The 14,372-nt window shown below is 39.7% G+C and overlaps 1 long non-coding RNA gene across 1 annotated transcript; it reads left to right on the forward strand.

Moving 5' to 3' along the window:
- On the forward strand, positions 4,486–6,025 carry LOC110397285. Its single transcript, XR_002437671.1, has 2 exons — positions 4,486–4,716; positions 5,765–6,025. It is a non-coding gene; the product is annotated as an uncharacterized LOC110397285 (long non-coding RNA).

Genomic DNA, 14,372 nt, shown 5'->3' on the forward strand with positions numbered 1-14,372 from the left:
TTGAGGTGGGAGCTGCAGGTCCTCAGGATGGATGGTGTGGGTGATCCCTTATCAGAAGTAGCATCTCATCTGCCCTTTGAGCATGGAATGGCCCCAGCTCTTATGATCACATTTCTTAGTGCCCCTTAAGTCACAAACTCTGCATGAAGCCCTTCCCCAACACTGAAGTATACATAAAATAATAAAATGGAAATCTAATGAGTTTAAATGGTCATTAGATTTAAATTTATTGTTAGGCAAAATAAAGGAGGACAAAGTGACTACCTTAGAGTAATTTACTGGCTGGAATCTGCCCGAATCATCAATGTTATGCAAAAGGTTAAATGCCAGAACTTTGATACACAACATGCCACAACCACTTAATACAATTTTTATAGAGTTCAAGTTAAAATTCAGCATCTTCTGTGAAGTTCACTTCAACCTTGTTCTCAGCCAGGCCTTCTCTCTGCAAGGAACATCATCCTGTAAAAGGAATTGGGTGAAACTCTGTCCTCATAGAAATTTCAGAGTTTCACCTTTCATTTTCATCCAGCCAAGATTTTACTCCTTGCTATCTCTGCAAGATCTCACAAACTGTGCATACAAAAGTCACTTTTCACTGGTCTCACAGTTTTTGAAGCCCATGGGACAGTGTCTGCGGAAAAGAACAACAAGGCAAACTGGACAACAATAATGTGGATTTCTCCCTGCAAAGCAACTGTCCCCTCCCAGTGCAGTTAAAGGAAGCAACAAGCCTGATGAGGAAGGTAAACTTGGGATCTGAGAGGAAAGATTTTCTGGTATTTATAAAAGTCAGAGGTTCACACGGAAACTTGGTTACAGCACTGCTCCTCTCCCATCTATTTCAGGACATACAGTCCTTTTTTGACTGCAGTATTTGACTCATAAGTTCTGGAGTGTTTCTCCTATTTTTAACTCCTTTGAGACCATAGTGACTGCTAGAATATCTGAAGTAAAAGCTGAACTTTGAAGTTCATGGCTTCTACAAGGACAGAGAGAAAATTAATTTACAGCTTCAGCATGTTGTCTTCAATGGAGTAATTTGATCCATTCTTTTTGGTGATTAACAAACCTATAGCATGGGAAAAGAGGAAGGAATGCAGCCTGCATCAAACACTGCAATGTAGTACAAAGAATGCTGATGCATATTGCATTTCAAATGCTGATAGCCTCTGTAGGAACAGCATAGGCTACATTTAATGCATTCGCACAGGATCAAGGGGTAACTCGTGTTGGAAGGCACTGCAGAAGACCTCTAGTTCTGTCTCCCACTAAGCACGTCCAGCTCTGAGATCAGATGGCAGTGCACTCCACTATCTCCCTTGGGTCACTGATAAACACAAGAGGTCCCAAGATAGATCCCCATGTTATTCCACTTACTACCAGCCCGTTCACCTTCTGAGAATGACCCATTAACCTTCTAAGCCTGATCATCCAATAAATTTGTTAGTCACATAGTAATTATTCACACATTCGGACCTTAATGTCCTAAATAGGAATAAAACAATATTGTGAGGGTCTTGAAGACCTCATTAAAATCAAGATCAATGGCATCTTCTGTTCTCTCATCTGCCAACACAGTTATTTTATCAGAGAAGACAATCAGGTTGGTCAAGCATGACTCACCATTGGTAAATTCACGCTGACTGTTCCCAACAACCTTCATTCCCTTATATGCCCAGAAGTATTTCCAAGAGAAATTGCCTCATGATTTCTACAGGGGTCAAAGTGAGACAGATTAGACTGTACTTGCCTGTATTGTTCTATTGGCTTTTTTAAAGACATGTACAACTTTTCTGTAATCATTAGATAGAGAACTCTCTCCAATTCTCCATGACCTTTCAAAGATGATAGAGAGGGGCCTTGCAGTGACAGCATCCAGTTCTCTCAGAACCTTTGGAGGAATCCACCTGGTCTCCTGTTGTGAGAACCATCTGTTTGGCAAATATTTATGTTCTCTGTGTGTTGATTGTTAGTATTAGCAACCTTCAGTAACAGTAACAGTACTCGGAATCTGCTAAATAGAGTGCTACAATTGGAAAAACATTCACAAAGCTTTTTGTTGTGCCAATAAATGATCATCATTAGGGAAGTCAAACTGAAGCAAAGGTTGATCTCATCATCTGTTCATTCAGGTTACAAATGAATCCACTGCAAAGGCTTCACAATGAGATAAATCTGCAGTGGCTCCATGTTTTAATTTAAAAAAAAAAGTCACATTTTCACCTCACTCAGTGGTATGGCTCACATTGCATGGGTGAAATACTTATCTTTATTAAAAATGGTCAAGGCTGTGAGATTTTCCCTCAGCACTTCATAAAATCTGTGCTCCTGACATAATAGAACATCGTCTGTGCAGAATGTTGAAGATAATTTGGCTGTTTTTGATGTTCATCTCAGTGGAGTGTAGCTTCAAGAAAATATTTGTAGGTAGTTCATCCTTTGCTTTGTGAGCTCCCCAGGGGCTACCATGGAGGTCTAATGTCTTACATTTTCCATTCAATGTGTCTATATGATACTAGATCAGCAAATAAGGACTCAAACTGTGGCTATATATAGATGTCACACTGCAAGTTTAGAGGATCGAATTATAAATGATACTTGGTTCTTAGTTTCTGTTTTTCTTTCCAGGTATTGGATTCAAATTGTTGTCTCCTTTGAGTCAACACTAAAACCTGGAGGAGAGCTGCATGGCTCAATGGAAGAGGAAATATGCCTTGGTCTACAGTAGGGGAGAGCGAGAGAGATTCATCAATAAAGGAACATGGCTATTTATGACCCAAATGTGCAATGTATCTAGTTGCTGAATAATTCAGATAGTAACTTGGTACAAATTTGTTCTTTCCATCCATAGGTGGCTGTAACAATTGGTTCTGGATTATTCATTACTTTCTTGCACTGACCATGATTCTTGGATTAGCTGCACTGCAAGGCTGGACTCTGCATTGTTTTTGCTCTGGCTCTTGCAAGCTTTCTGCTGCAGTTTTTGCAGAAAGCAGCAGCCAGCCCAGCCAGAGGCCACTATTAAGCCCTTACATATACTAAAACTTTGTATAGACCCTACAACTTTTCAGCTGCTGGGAAACCAGTAAATGGAATTTCATATTTAGATCCTTGGAAAGCTCAGAACAAGTGCCTGGATCCTCAGAAATACTGAAGCTGCCGTGTCCAGACGAGATCAACAAAAGAGATATGTCAGTGTTTGGCTTGGTCCCAGACTATTTCTGAGAACCATTTTCCTTCCCTTCCTGGGAAGGACAGATGCTCCAGCTGAAATTCTGAGTGGAGGATGCCCTGCCACTCAGATACTGGCATAAAATAGATGGAGGCTCATATTTAATCAGATTGAAAGTAGGTAAGTCTTTCATCAATCAAGAGATTGTTTCCTGCCTTTTTGTCATTGGCCATGTGTAATTTCATTCAAGTAAGCACCCTTTTCTTTGCATAAATCAACAGAAATTGTATATATGACTACATCTGCATTAGCAAGTAATGCAGCTCAACAGGAGCAGCTCTGTAGCGTGAATCAGAATTATCAAGGACTCAGCATCCACATTATATATGGGGTAAGGAAGTTACTTGAACTATTTCTATCTGCTTTCATAGCCTGAATGCCCGTTACTGGCTGGGACACATCAGCTGTTTTTCTAGAGCTCGCCTTTCAGTTTGGTGTTGTCTGAGGGAATCCCTTTTGGCACACTCAGATAATATTCACCAATGAGGCAAGGGAGAGATTTCCTTCCTGCAGAAAGGAACAAATATGTTAATGTAGGTGCAGACTGAGTTGCCCAACACAAATACTGCTCTTTTCTATAGGAGTCTCTATATCACTGGTAGTCTATGTCCCACTCTCTGCCCAGATCCTTCTTGAGACTTGTTAATATAAGCCTTTAGGTTTTTCTCAACAAATTGGTTTGAACATTTTAACCTCAAAGGTTAAGCCTACTATTCAGTGAGTGCCTTATATTATCTGTCTTTATAAACTGGAAGAGGGCTTATGTCACCCCTGCTACAGATACTTGCTCAATTCCTGGTGGGATTTTAACATTGAAGGTTACACCTGTTTATCATCTGGAATGAAAAAAGCAACGTGACTCTCTCTGTAGCAGTTCTCTGTTTATCTGAATACTCAAGCTCAGGATTGCGAGATCCTCAGGAGACCACATTTCAACTTGGTATCCTGATTTGTGGCCTCTAATTGTTTGTTTTCAAAACAGAACTGTCACCAGCATCCCTTGAAATCAGAGCTCTGGGCTATAACCTTGTTGTAACAGTCACTTGATATTGCTCCTAAAATGAGAGTGCGTGTTAGTGTTAATTGAGGTCAGCATCAGATGTGTTTTATTGGCTTCTGATTGCTACCATTACAATCATTATTACTACTGCTTTCCTCCTATAACTTCCTTACTCTTCCATTAGGTAGTGTATCAGTTAAGTGGGAGTCTTCCCATCATAATAAATGGCAAGTGAGAGATAATAAGGAGGTCAACTTCTGCTCCTTGAGATAAGTGGGAGTGTTGTCATTTCACCAGCATAATACTGAGATGAAAATGCATACTTTACATCATTTGCATTGTCTCTCTCTCTATATATGTAAAGGCAATTTACTTAAGCCAGTCTTAAAACTTAAAAGCATGAATTCCAAAGAAAGAATGCGGGAGAGAGGGATGCCAATCAGCACCATCACCATGGGCAACCCTGGATTCTAGTCTGATGGTAAGCATTTTTTTGTGCTTTCACTTCAGGAAGACACCCTTGTTTCTGGATGCCTGAAAATCATCACAGTGCACATGCAGTCACAACAAATATGGTTGTTTTTCATGAAAAGAAAACACAAAACCATAATGCTCAATACCTTTCCACAGCCTAAGCATATTGGCAGTCACTGGAATCAGTACCTCTTTCATAGCTGTAGAGGATTTGATATATAACTAGCATGATGCTGAAGGGAAATGCTGGGGACTGTTGTATCACTCCAGATCTTTCAGCAAGATGTTGAGATGGTGGAGGAATCAGCTAAAATGACTGTGTTAGAAAGGCACCTTTGCAGATTTTGTGAACTGATGACCAGGCCCTCATCCAACTTTGAAGTTGGCACTGATGTGGGCAAAAAGGTGGAATAGATAACCCCCCATAGTTTTTTGTTCTAGTACAATCAAAACTATTTTAAAAGACCATATGTGATTTTACATAAAATTTTCCAAAAGTCTTAAAATTAGCTTTTTGAATTACTCCAAATCGAGATGGGACATATTATTTTGGTTGCTACATTATCTATGTAACTATAAACATTTTATGAAGTCATACTATAATGGTATATCTTTTCTATTAAAACACTAAAGTATTATGAAAATGAGCAAAGCCTGCATTTTCAAATAATTTTGATAAGGTCTTGCTGATGTTTCTAAATCTGCAAATTTTGGAATAGCTTCTGCAAATTTTTACTTTCTTTTTTTTTTTTTTTTTTCCTGAGAAATAGATTGGACTTATCTGAAAAGGAGTAGACAGGATATCTATCTATACATTATATACTAACTCACAGAAATGCTAAAATGTGTCACATCAGATATGTTGCCTCACACAGAAGTCACCTGTGTTTTTGTTCAGGATAGAAAATATTTATTGTTATCACTGATTGCTTTCAATTCTGATCCGTGTATTATCTGAATGATAAAAGAGATGTGCCACCCAACTACAGCAGAAACTCTTTTTATGCTTCACGATTCAGAAAAATGTTCATCAGAACTTTTTTCCTTCTGATTAGGAAGCTCTGCCATGTGCCCTTTTCAAAGCGTTGGGTGATATCATTCAACGTAATAGGATCTTCTTCTGCATCAACTGCTGACACTCCAGGAAACCATCCTTCAGGAAAAAGATGAACTCAATTATTATTAATTATTATCGATTATTAGCTGGGCAATTTGAGCATCCTTAGGTTTTGTGGGTGGCACTGGGACTCTAACAGTTAATACTGGTTCCAACACTTTGTGCTCCTCATTCAATAAAACAGATGATTGCTTCTTTTTCTGCTCTTGCTCACTTGTATCCATCCAATCAGCTGGCTTTTCTTCCATTTCTTTTTAAGCCAAGTTCCTGTTGTGCTTTTACTCTTGGTGGTAATCTTGAATTATTTTGATTGTGTTTTCAAGATTTTATAAGGGAACGTAAGGGTAGATAGGTTTTGCAATAACCCAACTCACATTTGCGGGGATGAAAGAGAGTTTGAAATCATACTAAAACATTCATTTCTCTCCCCCTGTTAAGTGAGGCTGAAAAGCCACCAACCATGAGCTAAGAGATGGAGAGAAAGCTGGCCTTGAGAATGCTGTCCTTCAGCTCCTGGATAAAGTGAGGACAGGTAAAGATAAGAAAGATGTGTAGCAGATATGTTTCTGCCCAGCTGGCCCTCCTATCCAGAGAGGAGGAGTACAGTGAAAAGGAGTCCAAAGCAGCAGTAGTGTGAGGGCAGTCTTGTTACACTGGCCAAGATGATTGTTATGGTTGGGACAATCTCTTCAAGAGGCTTGAGAAGAGATAAAAATATGTAAGGGAGAGCCCTCTCACTTCCTCTTCTCCAGCTTAATTGGGTGGCTGGAACCCTCACGTTTTTTTGTCCTTACTGTCATTTTATACACAGAATTAGTAGAGAAGCACAACTGCAATGGAGATAGCACCAGTCAGGGCTTTCCTTCTGATAAGCAGGGATGGGTCCCAGAGGCCAAAGGGCACGGAGTGAGATGTGCTTGGAGGGAAAAGGTTCGAACTGCACATAGGCAAACCAATTTTACCATCATCATTTGGATGCCATTTGCGTTCACCTCATCTGTCCTGGAATTAAGCTGTATGCATTTAAAAGAACATATTGTGTTTATCTAGTTAATAGAAGTGACTGGAAGTGCTCTTTATCTTGAGGTGTAATATTTTCACAGAAAAATAAATTTGACTAATAACAACCTGTTATTAGCAGCAATAAACAAGTGATTTGCTCATCTAACACTTGAGCATGACTTAAGAATGGCACTTTAAACCGACCCATTGAAAGACCCTTGGAAAAAGAAAATCACCATTCATCTTTGCTCTTCTCTTGACTGAAGTTAGTTTAGGGATCATCTTGCTGAAGAAAAACAACCCCAGCATATAAACCACTTTGGTTACTGTTTATCCAAGCCAAAGTATGAGGACACAATTTAAATGTGTATAAACATTTAATTTCATGGGGAATCAGTCCATATTTCAGGGAACAACAGGGGTGATAAGGCACAGTGGGCTTCAAACTGGCACTGGAACTCAGCAATGTTGGCAAAAGTTTTAGTAGAATATGCAATGTTATTCACAGTACCTATTTCTACAGCTATTTCTTCCCCTGTGATAGAAGTTTTTTTTATTTGCAATAACACCAGAAAACAGATGAGGTAATAGCAAAACAAAAACAAAACAAAAGCCAAACCAAACAACAACAAATAAGGAATATATTCTTGTGCAGGCTCATGTGAAGCTCTTTATGTGAGGGATTGAGAATGTCCTCTCCTCATTTTACAGGTGGGAAAATGAGGTGCAGAGATCTGAAATGTCAGAATGAACACATGGCTGTTCTGGCAGCTGAGCCTTGCACTACTGCTCCTGACACGTCCAGAACTAGATGTATCTCAGTGATGGAGTGAGAAGACTCCCACATGCCAAAATTCACAATGTCTTTAGTGACATTTGCAGTCTGTCAGATTTCTCAGGCTAGAACACACTGGGAACTACCATTGTCTTCTTCAGCAGTGAAAAGCCCTGCACTGCAGAAAAGGCTTCATGAGAAATGTCTTTCTGTCTCCTCACAGCATTCATTTTGTACTGGGACATCACTGGGAGAAAGAGAGCCCATGGCTGCCCAGTGACCAGAAGGAAAATTTCCTTGCCTTAAGAAACCTGAGAGAAGGATTTGAGTGGAAACTGAAGGAGGAAAAGTTTCGAGTGAACTAGAATTATTTTTTGAAGGAAATGTTAAAGAAATTCTTATCCCAAAAGCATCTCTTTAAGTGTAAAATATCCCTTGCTTCAGTCTTTCCTACGAAGTAAAGTACAGCAGCATTAATAACATCTACTGTGATTTTTAGACAAAAAGTATATTTAAGATACAAGCTTTTTTCTGAAGAGATATCAACAGGAAAATTGTCTTTTCTATCTCAGTCTTTTCAGAGTATCAGCAAAAGCTGATGAAAATCAGGACCAAAAGCCACTTCCAGATTTTGCCTCTATCTACTCTGTTTTAACTTATAAGTTTTGAAAGCTGGACACACAAAAATAAGGACAAAGAGTATGCAATGCAACCAGGAGCATTTGGGTGACTGCTGCTCGCTGGTTATTCATTCACCTGTTGGCATGCAAGTCCTCATGCAGTGCTGATTGTCTTATTTTATAGTAGGTTCACACTGTATTCTTCTGCAATATAGAAGTTATGCTAATGAACGGCTGTGGAGCGTGATGTTGCTGTAGCCTCAACAGCTTCTGGCAGCAGGGGTGCCACGCTGTAAAATTATCATGACTGAAAAAATATCATGACTGTAAAATTATCATAAATGAGGTAGCTGTATGTTTGTGGATGTATATTTCCTGTGCATGTTTTAGATAGGAGTGTAGCGTGTAGGTACATTTAAAGTTGTTGGGTTTTTTTGTTGTTGTTGTTTTTTGTTTGTTTGTTTGTTTTAAATCTCTGCCCTTTCCAGTAATATTCCTTATGGGGAATTCCCTGTAAATGCCCAGCTCTTCAGAATAGCACTAACTTGTCTGGACATTAATTATCTACAGGAATATTTGCCTTGTTCCTGTTTACAGCATAACATACTTATCTGTGGGCTCTGAAAGCACATCATGGCCTGTAGCTGTATTTTTTTCTGAAGCCTTTGCATTGAAACATTTTAAATAAAAATAAATATTTAAAAAATGAAAACACATTATAAGCTATATCATTTAAGGTTTTTTTCAGGTAAATTTCAAATCACATCGGGAGCTGGCTGGCTGTCTCGGCATGATATGGCATTTAGCGTGAAAAAAAACAAGTCAACAAGACCATCAGGATTCTTACTTCCAGGAAGCAATCTATTTTTAATATTACAAATGCCTTCCTGTTTTCTTTTGGCCAAGATTTCTCCAGTGCCTGTGAAATTCAAGGGTTTAGACATCTATTTTTTTCCTTGGACAAGGTATGCAATCAGGGAGAGAGATCAACACTTGTTATTTATTTTGAGAAAGTCTCTGCACTATATCAGCGGAGCAGGACAACACTGATAGGCTTTGTGGTTCACCAATGTCACCCTTGTTCTAGGTGAAAAGCTACTGCTGCTAGAAAGCCTGTGCACTGCTGTGAGCCCAGTGTACGTGGGATGCATGTTCCAAGACTGAGGTCAGGATATCTACTGATCTGCAATTAGATTACCCATGTTATTATTTTTAGTTCTTATTGAATTGGACGCGAAGTGAGCTCAGAAAGAAACCATCAAATGGCTCCAACTGAGATCAGCGATAAACAATTTTTTTTTCACGCAGCAAAAAGCAGTATAAACACAGTCTAGGCATGACCTGGTAAATATGCTTGTAATATAGCAAGAACATCCTTTTCAGATTCTTGTCCAGACTGCTGCCCGACACAGAGTGCCTCTAGAGAGACTTCCCCAGGCTTTATGCAGTCTCTGTGGCAGCTGCAGCACAGTGTGTGGGGCCCTGGGAGCAGGGAGCAGTGGGGACGTGCATGGCTGCATGTAGAACAGATCCTTTTCTGGGACAGGTGGCTGGTCGATGCATGGGTCCTGTGTATTAGGAGGAAAACCCAGTGATGGAGCTGATTGCTTTCATAGGACACTAAATATCTACAAGAAAATTATATTCCTTCTTTCAGTTCCAAAAGAACTTAAGACGGTGAAACTAGCCAGGTTGCAACTTAGTCATTCCCTGATTTTGCTCTGCACAGTACCTTTCACAGGGAGCAGACATCATACTCATTTCTGAAAAGAGGTTAAATAGTTTAGCTGAGAATTGCTCAGACACTACACAAACGGCGTTTTAGAAATAGTCACTGCATTCGGACTTACCAATGTATTATACTACTACTGGCCATTACTACAAATTCAGAAGCTGGAGTGCTGTCTGAATGGATTTTTTGTGTATATGTCTTCTCCGCACAGCGAGAGGTCTGGTTTTCAGCCCCAGTTTTTGCTGTTTCTGAAACAGGATACATTTCTTATCTATTTTAAATGCAAAAGGTGGTTTGGTTTTTGGAATCTCTTACTGTCCACACAACCTTACATGTATTGTCTTATAACTATAGTGTTTGCTATTTCTGTACATTATGTGCTCAGTAGTGAAATTACTAAAATTGTTCCTCATGCATCAAGACTTAAAGATGATTTTCATTTTCTTAGATGCTTCCATTTCTGCTCAATGGCCCTTCCCTTACTCACCTCGGAATGTGAGCTATACTTGCAATGTTCTGTTCTCTTCTGGTTTGTATCTATTTTTGTGATCATTTCTTTATTTTTGAAACTGAATGAGTGCCCTCTTCTAGGCAATTGTGACTGATTTCACTAGTTTCAGAAACTAAGTTTAATTGTTCTTTGGTTCTTCATGTTTCTAATAAGTCATACCAGAACCATGGATTCTCAGCAAGACACAGAACTGAAGTTACTAGACTCAGTGATCTGCACCCATCTTCCTTGCTAACACCTGCTTCCTTTTCTGGTGCACCACTACAATTGAAAAATAATGTAAGATGGCAAATTCCAGAGCCATTCTGAGTTGTTTGGCTTCCGTCCACTGACCTTGGTCCACAAGTTGAAGACCAGCTGAATGCCTGTAAATCGGTTCATTGCCAGTTTATCCTGGAAATCCTTGGTAGATTTCTTATCCGCTTAGGGGTCCTCCAGTAGTTCAGGTAGAGTCATCTGTTTCCCTCCCAACCCAAAGCCCACATGCCTTTGTCCTCATTCCCAGCTGTTTCCCTGCATTGCTCATATTGCCTATCTGAGGTAAAAAAAAAAAAAAAAAACCTTTTCTCTGCTATTTTTGTGAAGACTTCAGATACAGTTTGAAACACTTTCACTAAACATCCAGTGATTATTTGGATTATTTTTTACATTCATATATCATGGGCCAATTTTAAGGTATCTAAGGACCTCTTTGTTCATTCTTGGTTCAAGAGCATGGTCAGGTCTGGTTGTCTTTCCACGAGAAACCAGTCACAAACTTTGACACTGACTAGCAGCAGCTGAAGGTCGGGGCTCCCCAGAAAGACAAAATCAGGGGATGGAGTCAGGAATGAGCTACAGTTGTGTCTCATCTTAACAAATGCTTTGTTTCTTTTTCCTGTTTTTTCCTTAATATCAGAAAGAGGTTTACTGTTCCTGTACTCTCATTTTAAGAACCTCTTACATTTCTGCTGCTTTTCTCCCAATACCAGTTCAAAAATTTCAGTGATTTCCTAGGACCCAGGAACAAACATATGAGGTGAGCCATAGAAAAATAATGAACGCTTCAGTTAAAAGCTTCTGTCATCTCTTGTTTTGGGCGGTGGCCTCTTCAACCGAGCTGCCTAGAAGAGCCTAATGGCTTCTTTTGGTTTTTCTTCAAGAAAGAAAATTCAGGGAAGTTGTCCAACATGTAATAAGATGTACTGTACTATCATGGACCTGGGTTTGACAAACACCAGACTTAAAAAGACTCAGATGTCACAGACAATGTTCTATTTTCCATAGCTCAACTGTGTATGTAGCACCTAATAAGCTCCAGAGATACTGCACTCTCGAACAAGAAATCACCAACCATGACATACACGAAATATTGTTGGTTAACACAGACTCACCCCAAACTAATATATACTTAGATATCAGTTATTAAGCAGTAAGCTAGGTTTCTTCTTCTCACTGCTCAGGATGTTATATTGTAGGTACAATCCAATTCTCTAGCCGATACCAAATGCTGACTCCCAAAGATGCAGGCACTTATCATGGCTGTTTAATATGAAGTACTGCTCTGCACTGGCATTTACAAGCATCTGTGGCTGGCATTATCTGTTGTATTAACTTTTAGTTCCCTCACTTTCATTATCAGCAAATAGTGATTTTTCCATTATAATTTGTAAAGGTGCAGCCAAGAAAAAAATATACTAAACAACAAATGACCACTGGGCAGGAAATGAATCACTTTTTCTTTGAGTGTGCTAACTACAGATACTGCAAATACACAGAAACACTTTGAAAACTTTCCAAAGACAATGCTCTGTTAAAACTTTAACATATATTCTGGGGATCTGGATGTATTATTACAAAGCTTTTTGAAAACAAACAGCACGCAGTAAAAAGTCTGTGGATGTGTTTGGATGGAAACATTTGATTCAAATGTACTGACAGATACTACTCTCAAATAGTACTCTGTAGCCAGATCTCTGTTCTCTCATCTAGGAAGGACTCAGCAGGCTACAGAACAAGGGTGACATTAACTCTTGCCATTAACTCTTTTTTTCTGTACACCATTAACTTGTCCAAAGGATGTTGCAGTCACCTGTTGTCTTTGAAGAGAGAGAGAGATCTGTTTTGTCACAGAATATCTGACTATTTTTTTCCAAAGGAAATGTAAGGAGTTTCTCCATGTCCTGCTGGGACACATGGCGTTTTTCAGATCATGTGTCTGTTCATTTGCCATTTGTCATCTTGACAGTTTACGTAATGTTTCTGACTTCATCTGCTTGATGGGATCCCACTTGCTCAAAAAGGCTGAAGAAACATTATTAGGATCAAAGGTTGCCTCTGAATCTTTTCAGTCTCCTCCACCCTTAAATTGAAGCCAGAACAGAAGAAAAAATTTAAAGTCAAGATGCAAGCCATGGGCAAAATTCAGTCCTTAATCATCCTCAGTGATGCAGTTTCAGTTATGGGGAACAAAAATGGTTCAGATAGGATCCATTGCTTCCCACATTTTACATCACATCACTAGTAGACGTTGTGTTTGTTTCCTTATCTTTCTAGGTATGTACAGAAGATGACCTAAAAATCAAACAAACTATTGACCTTCTTTTGGAGAATTCCAAAAATTGTGATTCCTGTTTGAGCTGCCCAGATCTAGCCTGAGTAATAGGTGACTCGACCAGGGGGGAAAGAACCCAAGGTAAAACATCTGTGGTTAATTTTGAAAACATCATAACAAACAATATAGTGTGAAAGTTCATGCAGCTTTATTTGAACAGCCTAAACTAGACCAAGCTCGCCGTGTTTCTTCTTCCTCAAACTGCAGCACAGAATTAGGTTGCTCATAGCCACAAGGCCTTCAGTTGGGTCTGCAGCTGGGTCAGCTCTCAAATGTGGAAGTGCTGGAAAGTTTGTTATTCGAAAAAAGCTGAAGGGGAGAAAAAACAGTAAGTAACAGCTGTTACTTAATCAAAGGAAAATTTAAACTGAGATATTTTGGCCGCATTTCAGGTACAAGCATAGCAGCAAGAGTTAGGAATATGCAGGTTTGGTGGTTAGCCCCACATACAGAACAGCATCCTTTTCCCACTCAACTGAATGCTCCTCCATCCCATGGAACGAAGAGCACTGTGTCCTGCTCAGTCTGGATAGTGGTGGCCAAGCAACACTGCATAAACTCTCTGTCCAACTGACATCCTTGCCTACTTGTCAGGATACAATGACTATTGTGTCCCAAGGACCTCTGATAATTCCATTGCAACTAGCCTGGCCCTACTAAAAACCCAGATAGGATCATTCCTTCACTGTGGTAATTCAGTGTATGTACTAGAATATCAGGCGTCACAGCTTCTGTTCTTGCTCTGTTTCTGGGCCCTAGATTTTTCTCCCTGTAAAGGTAAATTCAGTATAATCAAACCACCTTTCCCCTGCTGCCTTCACAGGTCTTCTACAGGTCTTATATTCTCAGGTGAAATTCATACTGGGGAAATGAATCATCTGAGCCCAAGGAAGAAAAGCAGGGTCTTGTCTTCACTTTATCGATTACGTTGCTTTCAGTTCAAGGGAAGAAAAAAAAAATAAGGCTAGTAATAAACCTGCTTCCATCTGATGATGTCTCTACTCTGCTCTCTGAGGCCCCATCTGGAGTATTGCGTCCAGGCCTGGATCCTGCGGCACAAGAAAGATGTGGAGATGCTGGAGCGGGTCCAGAGGAGGGCCACAAAGACAATCACAATGCTGGAGCACCTCTCCTTTGAAGAAAGGCTGAGGCACTTGAGCTTGCTTTGCTTGGAGAAGAGGAGGCTCCAGGAAGACTTCATTGTGGCCTTCCAATACTTGAAAGGAGCTTATAAACAGGAGGGGGACCAACTTTTACATGTTATAATAGCAATAGGACAAGGGGGAATGGCTCTCAACTAAAAGAGAGGAAAT

This window comes from Numida meleagris, chromosome 4 (genome assembly GCF_002078875.1).
Source record: "Numida meleagris isolate 19003 breed g44 Domestic line chromosome 4, NumMel1.0, whole genome shotgun sequence".
Taxonomy (NCBI): domain Eukaryota; kingdom Metazoa; phylum Chordata; class Aves; order Galliformes; family Numididae; genus Numida; species Numida meleagris.